Source organism: Triticum aestivum, chromosome 6A, assembly GCF_018294505.1.
Source record: "Triticum aestivum cultivar Chinese Spring chromosome 6A, IWGSC CS RefSeq v2.1, whole genome shotgun sequence".
Lineage (NCBI taxonomy): Eukaryota > Viridiplantae > Streptophyta > Magnoliopsida > Poales > Poaceae > Triticum > Triticum aestivum.
The window spans coordinates 301310844-301331246 of record NC_057809.1 but is presented as its reverse complement, the minus strand read 5'-3'; positions in this window follow the sequence as shown (position 1 = coordinate 301331246).

The following is a 20403-nucleotide window of genomic DNA, read 5'->3' as shown; positions in this document are numbered from 1 at the left end:
TACAAGGGAAGAACAGCCTCCTGAGGTTGAGGCGTTCTTGTGAGTAGGCTCTCGATCGGGTTGGATCAAGCTAAGAAGAGATGCCTCTACTATGGTGGCTAGCTCTACTTATATATGCCCTGGTCCTCTTCCCAAATATCAAGCGGGAAGGGAGCCAACAATGGTGGGCTAATTCAAAGGGGACAGCTAGTACAAGCTATCCTGACAAAAGTGGTCTTCGCCTGCCAAAGGCTCTGGTGGTGACGCCATCTTGGGCTCCACGTTGACCTCCGTCTTGCCGTCCTCCTGGTCTTAGTCTCGTTGCACCAATATAGCAACCTTTGCATGATGCCTCGGTACTCTTCGCCTGCACTGGCCTCCTTAGAACCAAAGAGGAAACAAGGACGCCACATGTGCTGGCGCCCGCCTGGCGCCCGCCTGGTGTCGTGCGTCATGGCTCACATCACGAGGGTCTCGTGAGGTTTTCCTCGCCTTGATATCTCTGCTCCTCGTGAGCCTGCCTAGCTAGGCTACTCCCGAGGAGGTCTTGTGTTGTCCCCCTCGCGAGGCTTGGACCCTCGCGAGGGTCTTGGATGCTTTGCTGGCGAGGATGGGCCGTACGGCCTGCTGGCTCAGCCACGCCGCGGGCCGCAGGCAGGCAAGTCTAGGGACCCCCGTTCCCAGGACGCCGACAGTAGCCCCCGGGCCCAAGGTGCGCTCGGGCTTGGCTTTGCGGCGAAGCCAAGGGCAAGTTTGGAGCACCGCGGGCCCCAAAAGCCTGTGGCCTCGATTGACGCGTGGCAGTTGATTGGACGTGGGCGTCTCCGCTTCCCCACGTTGTCTCGGCAACTGCTCGACTTGTCAGGTCCCCATGACATGCAAGGAAAACCATCATTGCTTGCGATCGTGGGAGACGCCGGTTGGCCTTCCCTTGCTATAAATGGGGAGGGGGCGGAGCCCCCGCTGCCCATCTCTTCCTTGCTTGCTTGCTCCTTCCTCCTTGCTCCATCACTTGGAGTGAAACCCATGGCACCACGAAGGAAGTTCTCCGCCGCCAAGAAGGGAAAAGCCCCTCATGAGGGACCCGGCTCCCCCATGCCCAAGCGCGGCCGCGGCCGCCCGCGCAAACATGTCGCGACCCCCGCCGTGGCTCATTGTTGAGACAGCGCCATGGCACACGAGTGGGTCATCCCAGCCATGGTGGTCTAGTTGATGAGGGGAGGTGTGCCATGGTGGCGCGGCCTCCTCGTCCATGCTTCCACACGGCAGAGGTGTCGCTGGAGTTCGTCGTCTGGTCAGAGAACCCGGCCGGCAACTGGCTCCAACTCCCGCGCTTCTTCGCTAGCGAACTACCGGCCTTTGGTCTGAGCGGACTCTGGCTGCAGGCAGATGGCTGCTACAGCAAGGCCTCTTGGGTTGCGGTCGAGACTTCCGCTGCGGGCAACATAGCCCTGGCCTGCGGCTGGCAGACATTCGCCCGCGCGTGCAGCCTGGGCAGGCGGTGCACCCTCCACTTCAGGTATGATGGTGGGTCGACCCTTTATGTGAGGGTGTTTGGGGAAGATGGTCGCCGCGCCGGGTGTTGCCCCGAGGCGAACGACGGTGAGGATGTACTCGGCCTTGGGGATGGTCGCGACAAGGACGAGTGCGAGCCCGCCCTTGCCGGCGATCGTGTCTCGTCCAGCTGTGGCGGCTCTTCCTCCGGCTACAGCTCCAGCAGTGGCATCTATGCCCAGCCACCACGCCGTCGCGCCCGTCTTGAAGGAAGCGGTGGGTCATCTTGTCGCCGCACCTCCGTTAAGCGTGAGGAAGGATCTGGCTAGGCTCGGGGTAGTGCTAGGTGCCTGTCCTCGTGGATCGCTGCAATGCTACTTTTGTTTTGCTCTTTTCCTGCATCAAGAATGAAACCAACATGGGCCCAGGGGGCGTGTATTGAACTATGGTGTATATCAGTATCCGTGCTATTCTCGTGATGTGTCGTTATTTTGCGCAAAGATAACTTAACATGGTATAGTCAGGACGTCCTCTTCCTCGCGAAGCATTTATTTCCTCGCATTCATCTTGCATCGGTGGCCTGCATTCGCTCAGGAACTGCGAAAAACTCGTTAGGAAGGCGTTAAAAGATTTGCCTTTCATCCTGGCCCTGACCTGGCGCTTTGTGTTGCGGTACCCGAGGGGCACGGACTAGGAGAGGTGTGCCAGCCTTTGGGCTCAAACGAGGGTGGCTCGGGAGAAGGCAGAAAGGAGAAAAAATGCTCGCGAGGGCACCTGCATAGCCCCCTCGCGAGGCATGCGAGAGAGTGAACACGAGCAAATTCGAGCCGGAAAAGTGCAGTGAGAGGCGAGGGAATCAAATCAGTAAGGAACGCCAAAGGCAAACTTTGATTGAGGAAAAGCGAGTCAACTACGGAAAGAAAATGAAAAGCCGCGTCCGGCACCTAGTCTAGTCTTCAAGTCTTCTCACCAACGCAGAGCTAAGTGTTGTCCACTAGGCGTGGGAGGGAGCCCCAGGGCCTGAGGCTGGCGCTCCTGAGACTCCAGGGCATGTACAACCCCACTCGTTATTACGTGAGTGTCACGAGCGGCGATTCTTCACAGGCACCGGGCCTTCTTCACAGGCTCTGGGCCTTTCTTCTCAGGCTCTAGGCCTTGCTTCTCAGGCTCTGGGCCTTGCTTCAAGGATAGAACTTCCGGAGGTGCTGGATGTTCCAGGCGTTCTAGATAGGTATCCCGTCCTGCGTCTCCAGGCACGCTGCACCCGGCCTGGAGACATGGACGACCCTGAACGGGCCCTCCCACATGGGTGAGAGCTTGTGCAGCCCTTCCCTAGAGAGGACCCGCCTCAGGACGAGCTCGCCCACCTCGAGCGTCCTGGAGCGGATGTTGCGGCAGTGGTATCGCCGCAGCGCTTGTTGGTACCTTGCTGCCCTCATCGCGGCTTCGCGACGGCGTTCCTCGCCCAGCACGAGATCCATCCCCCGCATGGCATCCTGCTGCGTTTCGTCGAACGCTAGGACCCGTGCGGAGCGATGCTTGACCTCATGAGGGAGGACTGCTTCAGCTCCGTAGACGAGGAAGAATGGGGTCTCGCCCGTTGGCTTGGTGGCGGTGGTAAGGATGGACCACAGCTTGGATTGGAGCTCATTGTGCCAGCCCCTGCCGCAGGCCTCCAGCTTCTTCTTGAAGGTCCTGGTCTTGAGGCCCCTCAGGACCTCCGCGTTAGCGCGCTCGGCCTGACCGTTACTCCTGGAGTGGGCCACCAAAGTGTAGCAGATCTGCGTTCCAAGGTTAGCACAGTAGGTTTTGAAGAGGTTGCTAGTAAACTGCGAACCGTTATCTATGATGATGCGGTTGGGGACCCCGAAGCGGCTCACGAGGCCCTTGATGAACTTGACAGCAGAGCCGGCTAGAATGGTACGGATGGCTTCCACTTCCGCCCACTTGGTGAACTTGTCGATGGAGACGTAGAGATAGCGGTAGCCCCCTAGAGCCCAGGGAAACGAGCCTAGGATGTCCAGCCCCCAGACCGCAAACGGCCATGTGAGCGGGATGGTTTGGAGGCCCTGAGCAGGCTGATGGATTTGCTTGGCGTGGAATTGGCAAGCTTCACAGGACTTCACTAGTTTGACCGCGTCGTTGAGTGTTGTAGGCCAATAGAACCCACTACGGAACACCTTGCCGACGAGGGTCCGTGATGACGAGTGGAGTCCGCAATCACCGCCGTGTATGTCAATCAACAACTCCCTTCGTTGATAGCTGGAGATGCAGCGCAGCGTGACATCGTTTGGTCGTTTCCTGTATAACTCGCCGTCTTGGATACAGTATGCCGTGGCTTGCTGGGCCACGCGCTCCGCGTCCTCTTCCTTCTCCGGCAGCGTCCCGTGCATCAGGTACTCCTTGAATTCCTTGATCCAACACTCCTCCTGGGGCTCGAGCGCCAAGAGCAGCAGAGCTCCTGAGGTCGGGCCGTCGGCTGGGGCTCCCGGGAGTTCCTCCCAAGGCTGAGTCATGCTCGAAAGAGGTGGCGAAGTTGATGGCTTGAAGAGACGCTCTTCGAAGACGCCGGGCTCTTGCGGTTGCCGCTTGGATGCTCTCTTGGCGATGTCATCGGCTTCCTTGTTGGTGCCCCGGGGCACGTGCTGTAGCTCCAGGCCCGAGAACTGCTTTTTCATCTTGCGCACCTCCGCGAGGTAGGCCTCCATGTGCTCGTCCTTTGGCTCGTATACCTTGTTGGAAAAGTTGATGAGGAGCTGCAAGTCGCCTTTGACGGTGAGACGCTTCACCCCTAGAGCCGCCGCAGCCCTCAGGCCAGCTATGAGGCCTTCGTACTCTGCGATGTTGTTGGAGACCTTCTCGTCGTGCTGAAAACAGAGTTGCATGGCGTAGTAGAGCTTGTCCTGAGTGGGCGAGATGAGCACTGCTCCAGCCCCCGCGCCCTGATGCACGAAGGCGCCATCGAAATGCATGACCCAGCCGTCTGGTGCCTCGCTTCCTGGGGAGGTGGACCGGTCTTCTCCTTCTTCAAGACCCGGGGCATTGATACGTCCATTTTGCATCATGCTTTTATATCGATATTTATTGCATTATGGGTTGTTATTTCACATTATGTCACAATACTTATGGCTATTCTCTCTTATTTTATAAGGTTTACATGAGGAGGGAGAATGCCGGCAGCTGGAATTCTGGGCTGGAAAAGGAGAAAATATTAGAGACCTATTCTGCACAACTCCAAAAGTCCTGAAACTCCACGGAATACCTTATAATCAATAATGAAAAATCCTCGCCAAAGATGAAGACCACGGGGCCCACACCCCGTCCATGAGGGTGGGGGGCGCCCCCCCCCTAGGGCGCGCCCCCTACCTCGTGGGCCCCCTGGTGGCTCTCCGATGACCATCTTCTGCTATATGAAGTCTTTCGTCGAGAAAAAAACCAGAAGCAACCTTTCGGGACAAAACTCCGCCGCCACGAGGCGGAACCTTGGCGGAACCAATCTAGGGCTCCGGCAGAGCTGTTCTGCCGGGGAAACTTCTCTCCCGGAGGGGGAAATCATCGCCATCATCATCACCAACGCTCCTCTCATCGGGAGAGGGCAATCTCCATCAACATCTTCATCAGCACCATCTCATCTCAAAACCCTAGTTCATCTCTTGTATCCAATTCTTGTCTCCAAGTCCGGGATTGGTGCTAGTAGGTTGCTAGTAGTGTTAATTACTCCTTGTAGTTGATGCTAGTTGGTTTAATTGGTGGAAGATCATATGTTCATATCCTTTATGCATATTATTACCCCTCTGATTATGAACATGAATATGCTTTGTGAGTAGTTACGTTTGTTACTGAGGACAAGGGAGAAGTCTTGCTATTAGTAGTCATGTGAATTTGGTATTCGTTCAATATTTTGATGAGATGTATGTTGTCTAGCCTCTAGTGGTGTTATGTGAACGTCGACTACATAACACTTCGCCTATATTTGGGCCTAGAGGAAGGCATTGGGAAGTAATAAGTAGATGATGGGTTGCTAGAGTGACAGAAGCTTAAATCCTAGTTTATGCGTTGCTTCGTAAGGGGCTGATTTGGATCCATATGTTTCATGCTATGGTTAGGTTTTCCGTAATACTTTTGTTGTAGTTGCGGATGCTTGCAATAGAGGTTAATCATAAGTGGGATGCTTGTTCAAGTAAGAACAGCACCCAAGGACCGGTCCACCCACATGTCAAATTATCAAAGTACCGAACGCGAATCATATGAACGTGATGAAAACTAGCTTGACGATATTCCCATGTGTCCTCGGGAGCGCTTTTCCTTATATAAGAGTTTGTCCAGGCTTGTCCTTTGCTACAAAAAGGATTGGGACACCTTGTTGCACTGTATTTACTTTTATTACTTGTTGCTCGTTACAAATTATCTTATCACAAAACTATCTGTTACCACTTATTTGAGTACTTGCAGAGAATACCTTGCTGAAAACCGCTTATCATTTCCTTCTGCTCCTCGTTGGGTTCAACACTCTTACTTATCAAAAGGACTACGATAGATCCCCTATACTTGTGGGTCGTCAAGACTCTTTTCTGGCGCCGTTGCCGGGGAGTGAAGTGCCTTTGGTAGGTGGAATTTGGTAAGGAAAAATTTATATAGTGTGCTGAAATTTACTGTCACTTGTTACTATGGAAAGTAATCCTCTGAGGGGCTTGTTCGGGGTATCTTCACCTCGACCAGTAGAGCAAAGAGTTGCTCCTCAACCTACTGAACCTATTGAAAATTAAATTCCTTATGAGTATCCTTCGGGTATGATAGAAAAACTGCTAGCTAATCCTTTTACAGGAGATGGAACAAAGCATCCTGATGAACACCTAATATATGTGGATGAAGTTTGCGGATTATTTAAGCTTGCAGGTATACCCGATGATGTTGCTAAGAATAAATTCTTCCCTTTATCTTTGAAGGTAGACGCATTGACATGGTATAGGCTATGTGATGATACGAGATCATGGAACTATAGAAGATTGAAATTGGAATTTCATCAAAAGTATTACCCTATGCATCTTGTTCATCGTGATCGCAATTATATATATAATTTTTGGCCTCACGAATGAGAAAGCATCGCTCAAGCTTGGGGGAGGCTTAAATCAATGTTATATTCATGCCCCAATCATGAGCTCCCAAGAGAAACAATTCTTCAAAAAATTTATGCTCGGCTTTCTGAAAATAATTGCACCATGCTCGATACTTCTTGTGTTGGCTCTTTTATGATGAAGACTATTGGATGTAGATGGGATTTATTGGATAGAATTAAATGCAACTCTGAAGATTGGGATCTCGACGAAGGTAAGGAGTCAGGTATGACACCTAAGTTTGATTGTGTTAAATCTTTTATGGATACCGATATTTTCCGTAAGATTAGCACTAAATATGGACTTGATTCTGAGATAGTAGCTTCTTTCTGTGAATCTTTTGCTACTTATGTTGATCTCCCTAAGGAGAAGTGATTTAAATATCATCCTCCCATAGAAGTAAAAGTAGCTACACCTATTAAAGTTGAAGAAAAGACTGTCACTTATAATGATCCTATTGTTCCTACTTGTTATGTTGAGAAACCACCTTTCCCTATTAGGATAAAGGATCATGTTAAAGCTTCAACTGTGGTTCGTAAAAGAAATATTAAAACATATACACCTCCTAAGCAAGTTAAAGTTGAACCTAATATTGCTATTGTTAAAGATCTCTTATCTGATAATATAGATGGGCATGTTATTTACTTCTGTAATGAAACTGCTAGAATTGCTTAACCCCGTGATACAGATAAACCTAGACCTGTGGTAGGCATGCTTGTTATTTCTGTTAAAATAGGAGATCATTGTTATCATGGCTTATGTGATATGGGTGCTAGTGCTAGTGCAATACCTATTGACTTATACAAAGAAATTATGCATGACATTGCACCTGTTGAGTTAGAAGAAATTGATGTCACTATTAAACTTGCTAATAGAGATACTATTTCACCAATGAGAATTGTTAGATATGTTGAAGTCTTGTGTGGGAAAACTAAATATCCCGCTGATTTTCTTGTTCTTGGTTCCCCACAAGATAGCTTTTGTCTCACTATATTTGGTAGACCCTTCCTTTGAATACTGTTAATGCTACCATAGATTGCACAAGGGATGTTGTTACTGTCGGCTTAGATGATATGACTCATGAGTTTAATTTCTCTAAATTTAGTAAACAACACCGTGAAGAAGAATTGCCTAGTAAGGATGAAATTATTGGTCTTGCTTCTATTGTTGTACCTCCTAGTGATCCTTTAGAACAATATTTGCTAGACCATGAGAATGATATGTTTATGAATGAAAGAAGGGAAATAGATGAAGTATTCTTTAAACAAGAACCTATTCTGAAACACAATTTGCCTATTGAAATCCTAGGGGATCCCCCTCCACCTAAGGGTGATCCCGTGTTTGAGCTTAAACCGTTGCCTGATAATCTTAAATATGCTTATCTTGATGAAAAGAAGATATATCATGTTATTATTAGTGTTAACCTTTCAGAGCATGAAGAAGAAAGATTATTGAAAACTCTGAAGAAGCACCGAGCTGCTATTGGATATACTCTTGATGATCTTAAGGGCATTAGTCCCACTCTATGTCAACATAAAATAAATTTGGAAGCAGATGCCAAACCAGCTTGTGATCCTTAACGACGTCTGAATCCTAAAATGAAAGAAGTGGTACGAAAAGAAATACTAAAGCTTCTGGAGGTAGGTATAATTTATCCCGTTGCTGATAGTCAGTGGGTAAGTCATGTTCATTGTGTCCCTAAGAAGGGAGGTACTACTGTTGTTCCTAATGATAAAGATGAATTGATTCCACAAAGAGTTATTACAGGTTGATGGTAATTGATTTCTGCAAATTAAATAAGGCTACTAAGAAAGATCATTACCCCTTACCCTTTATCGATCAAATGCTAGAAAGATTATGAAAACATACACACTACTACTTTCTAGATGGTTATTCTGGTTTCTCTCAAATACCCGTGTCGGCTAAAGATCAACCAAAGACTACTTTTACATGCCCTTTTGGTACTTTTGCTTATAGACGTATGCCTTTTGGTTTATATAATGCACCTGCTACCTTTCAAAGATGCATGATGGCTATATTCTCTGACTTTTGTGAAAAGATTTGTGAGGTTTTCATGAACGACTTTTCTGTCTATGGATCTTCTTTTGATGATTGCTTGAGCAATCTTGATCGAGTTTTGCAGAGATGTGGAGAAACTAATCTTGTCTTGAATTGGGAAAAGTGCCACTTTATGGTTAATGAAGGTATTGTCTTGGGGCATAAAGTTTCTGAAAGAGGCATTGAAGTTGATAAAGCCAAGGTTGATGTTATTGAAAAGATGTCGTGTCCCAAGGACATCAAAGGTATAAGAAGTTTCCTTAGTCACGCCGGATTTTATAGGAGGTTCATTAAGGACTTCTCAAAAATTTCTCGGCCTCTGACTAATTTATTACAAAAATATATACCATTTGTCTTTGATGATGATTGTGTAGAAGCATTTGAAATACTTAAGAAAGCATTAGTCTCTGCACCTATTGTTCAACCACCTGATTGGAATTTACCCTTTGAAATTATGTGTGATGCTAGCGATTATGCTGTAGGTGTTGTTCTAGGGCAAAGAGTTGATAAGAAATTAAATGTTATCCATTATGCTAATAAGACACTAGACAATGCTCCAAGAAATTATGCTACTACTGAAAAACAACTTTTAGCAGTTGTATTTGCTTGTGATAAGTTCAGACCTTATATTGTTGATTCTAAAGTAACTATCCACACTGATCATGCTGCTATTAAATATATTATGGAGAAGAAAGATGCTAAACCTAGACTTATTAGATGGGTTCTCTTGCTACAAGAATTTGATTGCATATTGTTGATAGAAGAGGAGCTGAGAACCCCGTTGCAGACAACTTATATCGGTTAGAGAATGTTCTTGATGACCCACTACCTATTGATGATAGCTTTCCTGATGAAAAATTAAATGTCATAAGTACTTCTCGTAGTACTCCTTGGTATGCTGGTTATGCTAATTACATTGTTGCTAAATTCATACCACCTAGCGTCACATACCAACAGAAGAAAAAGTTCTTCTATGATTTGAGACATTACTTTTGGGATGACCCACATCTTTATAAAGAAGGAGTAGATGGTGTTATTAGACATTGTGTACCTGAGCATGAACAGGAACAGATCCTACGCAAGTGCCACTCCGAAACTTATGGAGGACACCACGCGGGAGATAGAACTGCACATAAGGTATTTGTCGTGGATATGGGACACGGGTATCCTCATGGAGGTAGGCCGTGGCCCATCATGGGAGGTGGCCCAGCAGGCCGACTTAAACAGTTTGAATAAGACCTGGATTGCTATCCGTCTTGTAATAGAAAAGAGACTAGTCCTAATCCAACTAGGGCTAGTCATGTAACCCGCCCCTCCAACATATATAAGGAGGGGTAGGGCTCCCCAAAAGGGGACAAGATTCACAAGTTCCATAAGTTGGACAAGTTAGGTTTAGACAATAGCTCTCAAGATAGAGCACTCTTGTAATCGTGATCATCATCATCAATATCAATGAAGCAGGACGTAGGCTTTTACCTCCACCGTGAGGGGCCGAACCTGGGTAAAACCTCGCGTCTCTCGTTCCATTCAACCCCTCTCAAGCTACCACCCAGATGCATTGGCCTCGCGACTAAGTCCTGACACTAAGGACATCTGCCGTGACAATTCCACGACAGTTGGAGCCCACCGTGGAGCTATTGCATGATGGTTTCAAGTTCTTGGAGGGCCGCTTTAAAGGACTCGAGGGCTACGCCGTAGGCCGGATGACTAAGAGTCGTCGCAGCAAGCTCTACATCGACGATGCAGGATGGGGCCCCGAGGCCGGCTCAGTTGAGTACGGGTACCGGGTCCCCTTTGGTGGCATTCACATTTTCATTGGCAAGATCGGTGAACCGGGCCCTGAGCCGGACATCTGCACCAGCCTCGTCGAGACAGCTCAGCGTGCGCGATCCGCCCGGGTTAAACCGGCCATGAAGCGTGCCTTCGTGGGAGTCATCCATGGAGGAAGTTATGAGGATGGATCGGAATCTCATGGCGAGACCGTCGTTTGTTCCGATGACGAGTCATCGACCGGAGAAACCGAATCTCTTTATCAACTACAAGATGGCCGGATTGGGGGCTGTTCCGATGGCGACAGTATTCCGGACCCCTCTGATCTGCCCAACCGAGTTGGAATATTCATGGCCGGCACACAAGCAGCGCTTCATTCTTCGACCGCTGCGACAACAACCTCCGGTTCAACAGCGGCGACGGCTGCCGGGGCAGGAGGCCCTGTGCGCCCGCCGGCTCAAGTTTTATCAGAGCTATTTGATGCATTGGCTGTGCTTATGGCGGAAGCTAATCCGGTGGATCAGGACATCCACAACACGGAGATTGCGAAGATAAAGGAACAGATCACCCAGGCCAAGGCGGATCTGGCAGCTAAGGACACCAGGATGGCCATAGAGCGGGCCGCTCTAGACGCACAAGCCTACAGGCTCATGTTGGACCAGAGCGCGTCGCATGAAGTCATGAGGAGGAAGTACCGATCCCGTTTGCCTCCGGTTTTCGAGGCCAGAGACCTTTTCAACACCCCGGGAGCAGGAACCGGTAATCCGCTGGAGGGAAACCGGGCGGAAGCTCTTGGGACCGGTGAGCCGGTTCAGCCTCGTCGAATGGACCCGCCTCGTCAAAACACCGTTATACCTCAGGCTATTTTAACACCTTCGGGTCACTACTCCAACCCAATGGACAATCTCGTCGCTGCTGCTGCACGGCTGGAGGCCATTCCCATTGAAGGTGACTCGCCGCAGGCAGTAGAGACGCGACGGGTCAAGGAGCTTCTGAGGACAGCTTTGGTCCAATAGGAAGTATATTCGTACAGCTGCGACCGGATCCACTCGACCCCCCGTCCAAGCCGGAGCTATATCAGACATATGGATGAACCGGCAGTGTCGAGCAATGAACGACGTGGAGCACCTCGTGGCAACAACCCGGCGGGTGGTGCTGATAACGCTCAGGAAGTGGTGGACCAGGCTCGAGCGCGCAGGGAGGCCGAGTTAGACACACAGCATCAGGCTCGGCAGCTCACGCCGGTTCGTCCAACTATCTCGATCGAACCTGGTGTTACTTCTAGTTCTTTGGGGGTGCCTTGCCTTGTCCCTGCTTTACGCAATGTGCGCCTGCCCAAGGATTTCAAAGGCCCGCGCAAAGTACCAAATTACACGGCGGATCAACCTCCAGAAACATGGGTGGAGAGCTATGAGATGGCCATGGAGATGCTTGATGTGGATGACGCGGCGTGTGCGAAATACTTCACCATGATGCTTGAAGGAACGGCCTGCACTTGGTTAAAAAGCTTGGCGACTAATTTTATCAGTTCATGGGCCCAATTACGAGCCCGGTTTATCAGCAATTTCAAGGATACATGTAAACAGCCTATGTCGATAGTGGACTTAGTTGCCTGTGTCCAGGAGGAAGGAGAATCAATGACTCATTGGGTGCCCCGGGTTTCACAAGTGCTGCATTCATCAGACCGCATCAACGCTGACACCGCTGTATTAACCCTAGAAGGCAACTATCGGTTTGGGCCCCTAAAGCTGAAGTTGGGATGGATGAAGCGTCATTGTACTGACATGGGAACCCTCATGGCTGCTTTGGTAAAGTATGCTGATTCTGATAGTACCAAGGATTCCGAATCTGAGGATGACAAGGCAGGGAAGGGAAAGAGGAACAGCAACTCCAAAGGTCAGCAGCATCACTGGGCAGGCAATGGTGGTGGAGGCAAGCGTAAAGCAGATGGTAACATGGACTTTGTGGCTAATACCAACACGCAGGACAATGGCCAGCGACGCAAGGGTAAACCGAAAAATCGCAATGGGGCGCCCAACCCTAACCCGTACCGCCTAAACTATCTACTGAGCCAGTCCTGCCCAAGACATGGGATGAAGGAGGCGCCAGCAAACCACCTTTGGAAGGATTGCTTCATTATGCAGGAGTTCAAGAATTCTAATGCTTTCCGGTATGATCACGGCTCTGGCGGTGGCTCGGGGTCCGGGCCGGGTTACGGTGGAGGAAATTCTGGTTCACGATTTAATGGTAATCCGGGCGGACATAATAATCAAAATAGTCAAAACAACCAGGGTGGTTACAACCAACAACAGCAACAGTCAAGTTACCAGAGCAACCCAAAGCAGTTGAGCAGTGGGCAGTACCATGTCTTCACCACTAGCTTAGACAAGCGAGACCGGAAGGTTCAGAGGCGGGTGGTCAACTCTGTTGAACCGGCCATACCCCGTTATGTACGCTGGTCTAAACAGCCAATCATATGGAGCAGAGAGGATCACCCTCCCCAGGTTGATAATCCGGGTCAGTTGGCTCTGGTGGTGGCACCTCAGGCGGGAGGTTACAAGTTCACCAAGGTGCTCATGGATGGAGGGAGCAGCATTAATATCTTATACTATGAGACCTTCCGTCGTATGGGACTAACAGATAAAAATCTCAAACCGTCCAATACGGTGTTCCACGGTGCAGTACTTGGCAAATCAACATATCCTGTTGGTAAGATAGCTTTGGAAGTGGCCTTTGGGGATGATCATGATTCCAGGTCAGAGACATTGACGTTTGAAGTGGTGAAAATCCAAAGTCCATATCACGCCCTGTTTGGGCGACCGGCCTATGCCAAGTTTATGGCATGGCCCTATTATGTGTATTTGCAGCTCAAGATGCCGGGTCACAAGGGGACAATAACGGTTCATGGAAGCCGCAAAATCGCTTTGGAGTGCGAGGAAGGAGACGCGGCCTATGCAGAGTTGGTTTGTGCCACTGAGGAGCTGAAGTATTATAAGGACAATGTTGATCCAGCGGACATGACTCCATTAAAGAAGCCAACTATGGAGCATGATCCGGCCCTGAAGTTCAAATCGGTAGCAGAAACTAAGCTTGTTGACTTTGTACCTAGCGATTCGTCCAAGCAGTTCAGCATCAGTGCCAACTTGGATCCGAAATAGGAAAGTGCGCTCATCGAGTTCATCCGTGAGAATCGGGACATTTTTGCATGGAAGCCCTCTGACATGCCAGGTGTACCAAGGCAACTCGCTGAGCACACCCTTAATGTGGATCCTAAATACAAACCGGTGAAACAGTTCCTTCGCCGGTTTATCGAAGAAAGATGCAAGGCGACTGGAGAAGAGGTAGCCAGGCTCTTAGCAGCTGGCTTTATTGTTGAAGTTTTTCACCCTGAGTGGCTTGCCAATCCGGTGTTGGTCCTTAAGAAAAATGGCACCTGGCGCATGTGTGTGGATTACACAGATCTTAATAAAGCTTGTCCACCAGATCCTTTTGCCCTCCCCCGTATTGATCAAATTATTGATGCTACGGCGGGTTGTGAGCGTTTAAGTTTTTTGGATGCATATTCTAGCTATCATCAGATCAAAATGGCAGTTAAGGACCAGGAGAAGACGGCGTTCATAACTCCCTTTGGAGCCTTCTGCTATGTGTCTATGCCCTTTGGGCTCAAGAGTGCCCAGGCAACTTATCAACGGTGTGTGCAAAATTATCTTCACAAGCAGATTGGTCGTAATGTACATGCTTACGTGGATGATATCGTGGTTAAATCCATGGAGAAGGAGACTCTGATTGATGATTTTAAGGAAACCTTTGATAACCTGAGGACATACAAGATGATGCTTAATCCGGACAAGTGTGTCTTTGGTGTACCGGCGGGCAAATTATTGGGTTTCCTGGTGTCCAATAGGGGAATTGAGGCTAATCCGGAGAAGAACACAGCCATCACCTCCCTGGCTAAACCAAAGTGTATCAATGATGTTCAACGCCTGGTAGGCCGGATTGCCGCGTTAAGTCGGTTTATCAATCGTCTTGGGGAGAAGGCAATCCCTTTGTATCAGATGTTGAAAAAGACGGATCAATTTGTCTGGAGTTCTGCTGCTGATGAAGCATTTGAGGACTTAAAGCGGCAATTGGCCAATCCGCCTGTGCTCGCCGCTCCCATTGATAAGGAGCCGTTACTGCTATATGTTGCTGCTAATGCTCGGGCGGTCAGCGTGGCTATTGTGGTGGAGCGAAAGGAGGCAGGTAAAGAGCATTTGGTTCAACGTCCAGTCTATTATATCAGCGAGGTGCTCATTGAGTCCAAGCAAAGGTATCCGCATTGGCAGAAGCTGGTGTATGGAGTTTTTATGGCAAGCCGGAAGCTTAAACAATACTTCCAAGGGCACCCAATTACGATGGTCAATTATGCTCCTTTGGGGGATATCATCCAGAACCGGGAAGCAACTGGCCGGATTGCCAAGTGGGCTATAGAGCTTGGGCCGCATGGTTTGAAGTATGTGCCTCGGATGGCGGTTAAGTCTCAAGCACTTGTTGATTTCATCAATGATTGGACAGAAATGCAAGCACCTGAAGAAAAGCCGGATCACACATATTGGACCATCCATTTTGACGGATCCAGGCAATTGGAAGGCTCGGGGGCTGGAGTCGTATTAACTTCCCCACAAGGTGATAAGTTTTGTTACGTTATCCGCTTAATGTTCCCTTGTACTAACAATGCAGCTGAGTATGAAGCCTTGCTCCATGGTCTCCGGATGGCTAAGGAGATGAATCTGAGTCAAGTTAAGTGCTTCGGTGACTCGGACCTCGTGGCTCAGCAAGTGTCTGACACTTGGGACTCCAAGGACCCACTCATGGCAGCATATCATTGTGAGGTGGATATTGTTGCAGGTCATTTTAAAGGCTATCAGGTGGACCACGTGGACTGGCAAAAAATGAAGCGACGGATGCCTTAAGCCGGCTGGGCTCTCAGCGCAAACCGGTCCCGCCCAATGTTTTTCTGGATGTGCTGCACAACCCGTCGGTCAAGATCCCTGGTGAAGCGGATTTGGCTATTCCTGATCCGGAGGCTCAATTGGTGGCAGCTCTTCATGTTATTCCGGATTGTACGCTTCCTTACCTGGCGTACAAGAACCGGGGCGAGTTAACAGAGCATGAGGCTCTGGCCCGACAGATAATCTGACGATCCAAGTCCATGACTATTATCAACGGCGAGTTGCATCATTGCAGTGTGTCAGGGGCGTTTCAACGTTGTGTGTCTCCTGAAGAAGGCCGTGAAATTTTGCGTGAGATCCACGAAGGAGATTGTGGTCACCACACCGGTTCAAAATCTCTGGTGGCTAAAGCGTTTCGCCATGGCTTCTATTGGTTAACTGCTCATGCTGATGCGGAGGATCTGATCAGACGATGTGATGGTTGCCAAAAGTTTTCAAGACGTGCTCATGTACCGGCTCAAGAATTGAGAATGATTCCAATTACTTGGTCGTTTGCGACTTGGGGCTGGATATGGTTGGGCCTTTCAAAAGATCCAGAGATAAGAAGACCCACCTCCTGGTGGCGGCTGACAAGTTTACAAAGTGGGTGGAGGCAGAACCTGTTAGCAAGTGTGATGCGGCCATGGCGGTTCAGTTCATCAAAAAAGTGATTTTGTGGTTTGGCTTTCCACACAGTATCATCACAGATAACAGTACCAATTTGTCCAAAGGTGCCATGAAGGAGTTCTGCGAACGGGAGCATATCCGGCTCGACGTTTCATCAGTGGCACACCCACAGTCCAATGGTCAAGCAGAAAGGGCTAATCAAGAGATCTTGAGAAGCATCAAGCCCCGGCTCATGGTTCCTTTGCAGAGAACGCCGGGTTGTTGGGTAGAAGAATTACCATCTGTGTTATGGAGCATCAATACAACACCCAACAGATCAACAGGATACACACCGTTCTTCATGGTTTATGGAGCGGAGGCGGTTCTCCCGAGTGATATCCGTCATGATTCACCTCGTGTGACGGCTTATGTTGAAGCGGACAATGAGACAGCACGGCAAGACGCTTTGGACCTGTTGGATGAAGAACGTGACATAGCAGCTGCCCGCTCGGCGATTTACCAACAGGATCTTCGTCATTATCACAGTCGCCGAGTCAGAACCAGAACCTTTCAGGAAGGAGATTTGGTGCTTCGGCTCATCCAGGATCAGACTAATATGCATAATCTATCCCCACCTTGGGAGGGGCCTTTCGTGGTCAGCAAGAATCTGCACAACGGGTCATACTATCTGATCGACATTCGAGAGCATAAGGACTCACGTACATCAGAGGAGGAGATCAACAGGTCATGGAACATAGCTCATCTTCGGCCTTACTATACCTGAGCCATTGGCTCTACTTATGTACATATTACGACGATGTATATATTATGATTAAATATAATAAACTGGAACCTCAGCTAAAGCGGGATATCCGTTCTTTTACATCATGTGTGGTTACACGGAGTTGTTCTAAAGCGGCCTCCGGTTTACCCCTTGAGTTGGCTTTTTAAAAAAGCATCATGTTATATCACTTGGGGGTTTGGTCGTGTCCGAACCAATACAATACCTCTTGATAGGCGAGAGCCACCAGATCACTTGGGGACTTGGTCACGTTTGAACCAGTCATGCCTCTTGATCGGCCTAAGGCCACAGAATCACTTGGGGGCTTGGTCGAACCCGAACCATTGCCATGCCACTTGATCGGCATAAATGCCACGGTTTCATTTGGGGACCTGGCTGACTAGAACCATAGTTACACCTATTGGGATCTTGGTCATGTTCGGCCATGGTAACGCCATCTAATCAGCTTAAATAAGCCTTTTTTGCAAACGGTGTTGTCATTGCCTTTGTTTCACACTTTTCTTTGAAAGATATTTCTTCCTTTTTATTGCGTTTTTTAAACCGACAAAGTTTTCAACCGGTTCACATTGTCAATTGACGGAACATGGTCCATTTTTAATCCAGGCGACTATTTGCTCGGTTTGATCTTTTTTGTTAACATCCTCTTATGGAGTAACACGGTGTTTATTATAACCCGGCACGGTTTACATGGTAAACCGGCATCATTTATATATGGGAGCTGTTATCTCCTCCAACAGTGTGGGTTTATAAAACTCCGCTTCAAGATTGGCCAAGCCAACTTCACGCTCAACGATGGCAGGTATTATGTATCTCAAAAATTTGGTCATATACTTAAAAAAATCGGATGTTTTGATTTCATGTATGTAGACATCATATTCCGCCTGACGGTACAACCACGGTGGCACTTTAAGATTTTTTATTACAGAAAGTACTTTGGAAAGTTCATCACCCAAAGGAAGAGCAAGTTGTAGTAATTATGCACGAAGGCATATCAACATCAAAAGTATCAGCTAGCCTATTACAAGGCAACATGGTGCCCACAATAAGATCATTGTTTTTTGCAAGGAAGAAGCAGTTTTAAACCGGCTTCCGGTTCAAGCTTGGCCACCAGCCTGGCCTGATGGTTGTGGGTCATCCTGCGCCGCTTTAGCTTCAGTTTCTCTACCCAGCGGCTGGAAATCAATAGTTGTCCAGTCGATTCCCATTAATGCTTGAAAGACAGCTTCATCATGGATCAGCAATGACGGGTCAATATCGGGAGCGTAAGTATGCTTACGGATTGGAGGGATAAGATTTTCCGATTCATGAATTGGTGCAGCTATTCGCTTGTTCTGATTGTCATATTGGGCTTGATAATGAGACAAGTCTGCTTCTTCAGCCAATTGACAAGCTAGCGGACGCACCTCCCGGTTTATTGCTCGCAGATCTGCTTCACCAAACTCTGACCCGTCTTCCTTCAAGCTGGGATAGCCCTGAGCCGCTTCAATAGGATCAAAATCCGGCACCCAAGCTTTTGCCCGGATTAAGGCATTGATCGCACCGGTTCGAGCAGCAGATTTCTTCAGTTCTTCAACCCGGGCAGGAAGCACGACAGTTTCATCAGAGTGTCTTGAATCAAAGTGGGCGCCGGCTTGTTGTGGGATGCAGTACAGATGATCCGTTGTGCACCGGTGTACAGTTGTTCGACCAATGTATAGGCGGCTTTCAATTTCTTCCACACATCTGACCCCAAGTGACCAATGCGTGTCCCTGAAATATCATAAAGGGTTAACAAACCGGCAGCTCTGTAAGACGGCAAAATCAGTTCAGAAGTCAAACCGGCTTACCAAAGATAGCAGTGGTCATGGCATGCACGTGCCGCTTTATGCTGGTCAGTTCATCCGCCACCGGTTTTAGTGCAGCCTCGGCATCTTCTGCTCGTTTGATTAAAGCGGATTTTTCAGTGGCCCAATCCCCCCGCTTCTTCTTGAAGTTCTCCTTAAGCTGTTCCATGGCACTTAAACCACTGGTTAATTCCTCTTTTGCTTTGGAGGTCTCAGCTTGTTGGGATTTCAGATTATCTTGGAGATTGGCAACTTGGCTTTCTTTCGTCTTCAGCTCAGCCTGCATGCAGATAGTTATATGATTCAGCAAAACGGTACAAGGACTGAAGTACCAACCACATAACAAGTTATGCACTTGGCACTTGGGGGCTAATGCATATTCGATCTTCATCTTTCAATTGCTTACAAAGTCCCAAGGTCAATACAAGTATTCAACTTGGCACTTGGGGGCTAATGGCTATTTGCTCATATATATTCTGGTGCGGCAATCTCAATTACTTAAAGTACCGGTTTAATTACGCTAAGTTGAACCAGCCCTTGGGGGCTACATTAGCGAATTTCAAAACATTAAGATTTATATTAGTAAGTCCCGGTTTGAAAGAAGGTTACAAACCAGCCCTTGGGGGCTAGGAGAGTCAGCAAGAATTGAAGCATACAAGCAGGAAAGAGCATATGGAAGTTACATCATATTTATCTTTCATCATGTTAACCAGATCGGCTTCATAGTCACGACTGGTATACAGTCGGTTCAGGTAGCTGGAATGGATATCTTGGGCGTTCAGAGCAGCGTAAGTCGCCAGATCAGCATTCCACTTGCCTTTGCCAAAGGCAGCAAATTCTTCCTTGGCAGAATGTTTGGACAAAGCGACAGGATTACTTGGCTCTGTATGGCCAATGCCAGTAATGACAACCTCATCATCCTTGGTATTGCCGGTTTGCACTGGGGCTGTTGGCTTGTCAGTAGGCTTTGCTGGACCGGTGGATTTCTCAATCCGGATGAAGCTTGTGGGCTAATTGACAGGATTTGAGGTATCAATAGGTCTCTCTTCAGCAAAAAGATCGTCGTCTTGCTGCGGTGGATCATTGGGTATATCCTCAGGAATAGCCGCTTCAAGATCTGTGTCTTGCCCGGTTCAAGGACGGCATCTTCTTCGGCCACTTTGTCCAGGCGAGTCTTCTTGCTTGGCCTAGGTTTGGCCCTGAAAGGAATAACAAAATCAAATACAGCATATGTTCCAAGGCGATGTGCTGCAAATATTATGATAAGTATAGCTTACCCAAGCACCGTTTTGAGCGGTGGCAGCTGAGTAGCCGATGACTCGCCAGAGGATGAGTGCGAAGTAACCTGGTAATCGGAGTCAGATGGATTAAGAGGTTGACGAAAGCAGCCCGCTTTAGGACAAGCACTGACAAGCAAATTAGAGACCTTTGAGCGGCATTTCCGAACCGGACTGTTCGGTAAACCGGCAGAGGTAACTACCTGGCCGCTGTGCCGAGTGGTGCGACGAGCTTCGTGCTATTGGGTCTTCATAAGAAATTTGGGATCCAAATAAGCAAGAGGATGAGAAAATTTAACTTTCCGGTTTGCCTGACGGATTTTTAGTGAAGGCAAAGGTTCTGAATCAGAAGAGAGAATAATTACCTCTGCAGCATCAGCATGGCTGGCTTCGGCATCATCCTGACAAATATCATCATCAATAAGACGCATGAAAAATAAGCCAAGTGAGTCAAGCCCTACCTCAAGGTACGGATTATCCACATCATCATCAGGGGCCGGATTAGAGGAT